The sequence below is a fragment of the Triticum urartu genome, chromosome 2A (genome assembly GCF_056163025.1).
Source record: "Triticum urartu cultivar PI428250 chromosome 2A, HENAU_Tu73, whole genome shotgun sequence".
NCBI lineage: Eukaryota > Viridiplantae > Streptophyta > Magnoliopsida > Poales > Poaceae > Triticum > Triticum urartu.
The window spans coordinates 573,514,248-573,520,583 of record NC_141874.1 but is presented as its reverse complement, the minus strand read 5'-3'; the positions used below and the strand labels follow the sequence as shown (position 1 = coordinate 573,520,583).

General features: G+C 48.5%; 1 long non-coding RNA gene across 1 annotated transcript; it reads left to right on the top strand.

Moving 5' to 3' along the window:
- The first annotated feature begins 2,105 nt into the window (after positions 1-2,105).
- LOC147985982 (uncharacterized) lies at positions 2,106-5,773 on the top strand. Its single transcript, XR_015615168.1, has 2 exons — positions 2,106-2,375; positions 5,450-5,773. It is a non-coding gene; the product is annotated as an uncharacterized LOC147985982 (long non-coding RNA).
- The last annotated feature ends 563 nt before the right edge of the window (positions 5,774-6,336 follow it).

The following is a 6,336-nucleotide window of genomic DNA, read 5'->3' as shown; positions in this document are numbered from 1 at the left end:
CTCCTCAAATTGTCGCACCTTTTCTTCTCAGGCATCCTGAGTCTGACATATCAAGACACCAATCATATCTGAATCTCGAGCAGATATGATGGTTGGAACTATATCCAAGAGTCATAATAATGGTCTTTAAATGACCCGATAAGGTGATGTCATGCCTAGCACACCTGACCAGAGGACCTAGTCTTATAGTTTCCTTTTTAACAAGGTTAACCATTTTTCCATGAGGAAATTGAATGCCTTGTTTAATAAGTTTATCCTGATGGATCCTTCGTGTATCCGAAGTCCGACCTTTGCTTGAAGACCATGTCAATGCTATCTCGAAGCATGTATGTGGTACTCCTATCATCAATAAGAACACTTGAAGCACAATGCTAAAATTTCTTAATCAAATTATCCAAACATCGTTGTATGGGTAATGTCATGAAATTTCTCTCCCCTTTCCTAAAGGGTTTTCTACATTATATCTTGTCATGGATATCATGCTCTGCTTGTCCTTGGGAAGGATATACCCCTGAAATATGTGTTTAAACGCATTTTCTTTTCCATCGTTTTGTTTAACCTTTCTTGTAATCTACTTAACTGAGCAGTGATAATTCCCTGCTTATGTAAACACCTCTGTGTACAACTTTGTCAGTAAGACCCCGTTACTTTTGTTGATGACATTTCGGTAACCGTCGATGGACGAGAACTTTGCCTACTGGTCCGCCTCGTTTCAACGAGCAGGAAAATGGTTCTCTTCGTCCCTCGCCCTTGGTACTGATGTTGTTGTCGACATAACCGGCAGACTAACCTCTGACATGCCTTGCTTACATGACCGTGCAAGATGTCAACGCCCTTCCTACTTTTAACCACATGGTGGGCCCATAACCCTCAGTTCCACAGGATCGAACCCTGACTCTTCGGTACACCCTGTTTCCAAAGTTAATCCTCGCACTTGGCTTCGTATGCAATTCGCGAGCCACATTCCTAGTGATCTATTCTGGTAAGAGAAGCAATACTTAATCTCGTTGCTGTGAACCCCTTTCACGCCCTGTTTCAGGCATCTAATGATTGGCTGCCCGCTCGAAACTTCCCATGATACCTCCTTACTTTGCTCTCGATATTTTCTTAAGTTTCAATTCGAGAGTTACTTTCCGCCACCTTCCTCGATGTTATCGACCAGATAGTCGACCTTGCAAAGGTCTGTTCTCCCGGGATGCCCACACTTTATTCTTTCGTAAGTACATGGAGTTCCCGAAGAAAGGATGCCGACTTCATCATGATGACCTGAAGCAGAGAACTGAAGACATCAATGTATTGGACCAGCCTCTTCGATAAGAGCAAGCTAGAATGAGAAGACCCACTAGATTCGTTACCAAACCTTCCCCCCTTTCACTACCTCTTAAATCTCAGGACGAGATTTCTTGTAGTGGAGGAGAATTGTGACGCCCGGATAATTAAGCCACAATAATTCTCTGCTAATGGTGCCATGCCACCACGATTACTGTTGCTAACCTCTCGTTAGTTCAAAAACCGGTTCAAAATTCAAATTTAAAATAAAGTCAAAATGGTAAAAGTTTTCAAACTTTAAAACTAAAATGTTCGCATTGTTCAATAATTTTCCTGATCATTTGTCATGTTGAACCCAACCTTATTTGACCCACCAATTAACCCCTAGGAATTTATAAAGTGGTCCAACGGCAAATAAAATAGCCATCTCAAAATAAGAAAATATTTATACAATTCCAATTAACCTCAAACTTGGTATGTCATCCCAAAATATTGTGAAGTATTTAATTGACAAGTTTCATGATGAATAAAATCTAATTGGTATTTTAAGGAAGTGCCAAACTGTGGTGAATAGAAGAAATCAGAGACTAAATAGAAGCAGAAAAATAAACAAATGGGGGACACCTAACTACTGTACACCTAAAGCCCAAAGGGCCAGTAGCCAGCCCAGCCCACCAACAAACCATCTCCTTCCTTCCTGTACAGAGGCTCGGCGTGGCAGAAATCCACGGCGCCCGGTCCGCCGATGCTCGACGTCTAGCCCTACAGGGACGTCGGGAGGAGGATAAGACCATCCCCGAGCGCATAGGCAAACCCTAGCTCCCACTTTCCCCTCCCCTAGCTCGTTCTCTTCTTCGCACTGCGCAACAGCTCGCTACCATCGTTGTTGCCATGGCCACCGGCTACCCCGCGCCGCACTGCCGAGTCCCGAAGAACCCCCGACGTCCGCTGCTTCATCACTGACCACGCGTACGAGCCGGGAGCCGCCACACCATCGGGATCGAGTGCTTCTCCCCATTCGGCCCCGCCACTGCCTCGCCGCCGTCGCCGTCGATCTACGCCACCAGGACCTCCCCGGCCTCCCCAACCACGCCATCGCGCTCACAGTGAGGCCCTCCCTCGAATCCCCCTATTTTTCCGCCTCGATTCGTCGTTGTAGCCGCCGCCTTGAGCTCGTCATCGCCGACCCGAAGCTCTGCGTACGCACGTGTGTGTGTTAGAAATAAACCGTGACCGGTATGCACCCAGAGTACGTGTGTGCGTGTGTGTCACAATGGTGTACGTGCATGCGCATGCACTCGTGGCCATGACGAGTTAGTTAGTCCAACGCGTAGTGCTTAGTGCTTAGTCCAGGTGGTTAGTTGGTTAGCTAGCTTCATGCCGTGATATGATAATCATGCATGTAGTTAGTTAGTTGGATAAGTTGTTAGCTGGCCGGATAGACTCTATGGTTAGTTAGCATGCATCAGAATAGGGGAGGTGGCGTGTGTGCCAGCCTATAAATAGAGGACGATCTGAGTTGGTTGGATGTACGTGGTATGTGCTATAGTTTGAGCTGAGTAAAAAGAAGGGTCGTGCGTGCGGCCGAGGCGCCGTTCGTGCGGCGTGGCGCCGTTCGTGCGGCAAGGTGTTTGTCGCCGGAAATTCTTGTGTCAGTGTGCTCCTCTTCTTCTTCCCCCTACGTACGTCCAAGTGAGAGAGAGAGAGACTGGGGTTCGTCCGGCATTCGAGTCGCCATAGCCGACTCAGCGTTCGTCGCCGGACAGGGTTTCTCCCAACAGTGTATGCGTACTGCTACTGCCGCTGCTGTTGCCGGCTTGCTATTGCTGCTCTTTGTTCTGTCATTGCCCTTGCTAGCCGCAGCATGCTCGGCTGCGCCCACTGCTAGCCTGCGCCGGCCACCGCTTGCCCTGCCGCGGACCCTGCCTGTTGCCGCCGCTTCGCCCGCACCCAGCTGCCTCTGCCTCGCCGCGCCGGCACCCCGCGCCACTGCACGCACGCGCATGGCCTGCGCCGCCTCTGCCCAAGCGAGGCCGCGCCCTCCTGGCCCTTCCCACACCAAGCGCCTGGCCATGGCCGCCGCACGCGTGCGGCGTGCGTGCCCAGCTACGGTGGCTGGCTATGCCTTGGCCGGCCTTGTGTACCTGTGTGTGCGCGCTAGATTAGATGTAATGGCCCATTGCCATGTGGCCCCTACTAATTAGGTTAGTTATAAATTAGTTACTTACATTAGTTTAGCCACTGTCACTGACCACTGGGCCCCACCCACTAATTAAGCTAACAAAATAATAAAATCAATCTGTTACTAACTAGCTCAATGACGGGTGGACCCTGGTCAGCCCTTTGACTAGTCAAAGTTGATTAGTCGACTACTGAGTCAGTAGTTGACCAGGCCCACCAGTCAGCCTCTGGCTGGGTACACTTCTAGGTATCCATAGCCTTTTCCCTTTTAATTTTCGAATTAATTTAAATTTCATAATTGTTTAAAACTTTAGAAAATCATAGAAAAATATCCGTAGCTCAGATGAAAAAGTGTTATACATGAAAGTTGCTCAGAACGACAAGACGAATCTGGATATGCAACCCGTTCGTCCGCCACACATCCCTAGCATAGCGAACACGCAACCTTTCCCCTCTGGTTCATCTGTGCGAAAATGCGAAATACTGGGGATATTTTCCCGGATGTTTCCCCCCTTCACCGGTATCACCTCATACCGCGTTAGGGCACACCCAGCACCGCTACTTGACATGTCATGCATCGTTATGCATCTGTTTGCATTGTATTCATTGTTTCTTCCGCCTCTTCTCTCCGGTAGACTACGAGACTGACGCCGCCGCTACCCAGTACGACTACGGTGTTGACGACCCCTCTCTCTTGCCAGAGCAACCAGGCAAGCCCCCCCTTGATCACCAGATATCGCCTATTCTTCTCTATACTGCTTGCATTAGAGTAGTGTAGCATGTTACTGCTTTCAGTTAATCCTATACTGCTGCATAGCCTGTCCTTGCTACTACTGTTGTTACGTTTACCTGCTATCCTACTGCTTAGTATAGGAAGCTAGTATTCCATCAGTGGCCCTACACTCTTGTCCGTCTGCCATGCTATACTACTGGGTCGTGATCACTTCGGGAGGTGATCACGGGCATATACTATATACTTTACACTGTTACATTACCGGTGATGCTGTTTGGGGATGGGGGCTGAAGGGGCAGGTGGCTCCATCCAGGTAGTGGTGGGCCTGAGTTCCCGACGGCCCCCGACGGTTACTTTGTGGTGGAGCGATAGGGCAGGTTGAGACCACCTAGGAGAGAGGTGGCCCTGGCCCTGGTCGGCGTTCGCGGATACTTAAAACGCTTAACGAGATCTTGGTATTTGATTTGAGTCTGGCCACTGGCCTACACACACTAACCATCTACGCGGGGACAGTTATGGGCACTCGACATCGTGGTATCAGCCGAAGCCTTCGTGACGTCAGCGACTGAGCGGCGCGCGCCGGGTTGGACTAGAACGCCTGCTCTTGTATAAGGGATGCTAAGTCTGCTCACCGGCCGCGTACGCAACGTGCAGGTGTGCAATGTGCGATGGGCCCAAACCCCTGCGCCATAGGATTTAGACCGACATGCTGACCTCTCTGTTGTGCCTAGGTAGGGCTGCGACGTGTTGATCTTCCGAGGCCGGGCATGACCCCGACAAGTGTGTCCGGACAAAGGGGATCAAGCGTGTTGGGAAATGTGGTGCACCCCTGCAGGGAAGTTAATCTTCGGTAACAGGATGACTTGGAGTTGTACCTTGACCTTATGACAACTAGAACCGGATACTTGATAAAACACACCCTTCCAAGTGCCAGATACAACCCGGTGGTCTCTCTCTAACAGGGCGACGAGGAGAGGATCGCTGGTTAGGTTTATGCTATGCGATGTTACTTGGTGAACTTACCATCTACTCTCTTCTAAATGCTGTAAGATGGGGGTGGCCAGAAGCGTAGTCTTCGACAGGACTAGCTATCCCCCTCTTATTCCGGCATTCTGCAGTTCAGTGCACATATGATACCCCCTTTTCCATTTGATACCAATGCATACATATGTAGTGTAGCTCCATGCTTGCGAGTACTTTGGATGAGTACTCACGGTTGCTTTGTTCCCCCTTTTCCTCCTTTCTATACCCGATTGCTGTGACCAGACGATGGAGCCCAGGAGCCAAACGCCACCGTCAATGTTGACTCCTACTACACTGGAGGTGCCTACTTCTACGTGCAGCCCGCTGACGACGACCAGGTGTAGTTTAGGAGGATCCCAGACAGGAGGCTTGCGCCTCTTTCGATCTGTATCCCAGTTTGTGCTAGCCTTCGTAAGGCATTCTTGTTTAACTTATGTCTGTACTCAGATATTGTTGCTTCCGCCGACTCGTCTATGACCGAGCTCTTGTATTCGAGCCCTCGAGGCCCCTGGCTTGTAATATGATGCTTGTATGACTTATTTTTATTTGTAGAGTCGTGTTGTGATATCTTCCTGTGAGTCCCTGATCTTGATCGTACACGTTTGCATGTATGATTAGTGTATGGTCAAATCGGGGGCGTCACATAAATCAACAAAGGTTTCATGTTTTCTGATTATTTTTTTAATTTTTTGGAATTAAAATGCCATGTCACTCCACGCATACGTATGCATGTGTCCATGTCGTGAGACCAATATGTTTAAAAATTCCTTCTAATTTACTGCAGGTGGAATTAACTTGCACACAAGTACACAAATATGATTTTTCAAACCGTTTTGGTTAGGCGTTGCATGTAGATGTAGTTCAAATTTGAATTACAGTCATTAAATGGCTAGAAAATCACTTAAATGTTTTAAAAGGTCAACCGACCCCTAGAATTTTAAAATTTTCACATCACAGTTGTAGTAGTGCACGTTAGACGTAGAAAAAATTGAAGGCCGTAAGAGGAAGCTATCTCCCGTTCGTCATCAAACATGCATTGTTCCCTCTCGAAACCACGAGCCTTCTAGTCAGTTGCTCCGGTTTTGTGAGGGGGTGTGTCCAAATTTTCGTCAAACATGACAATTTTTTAC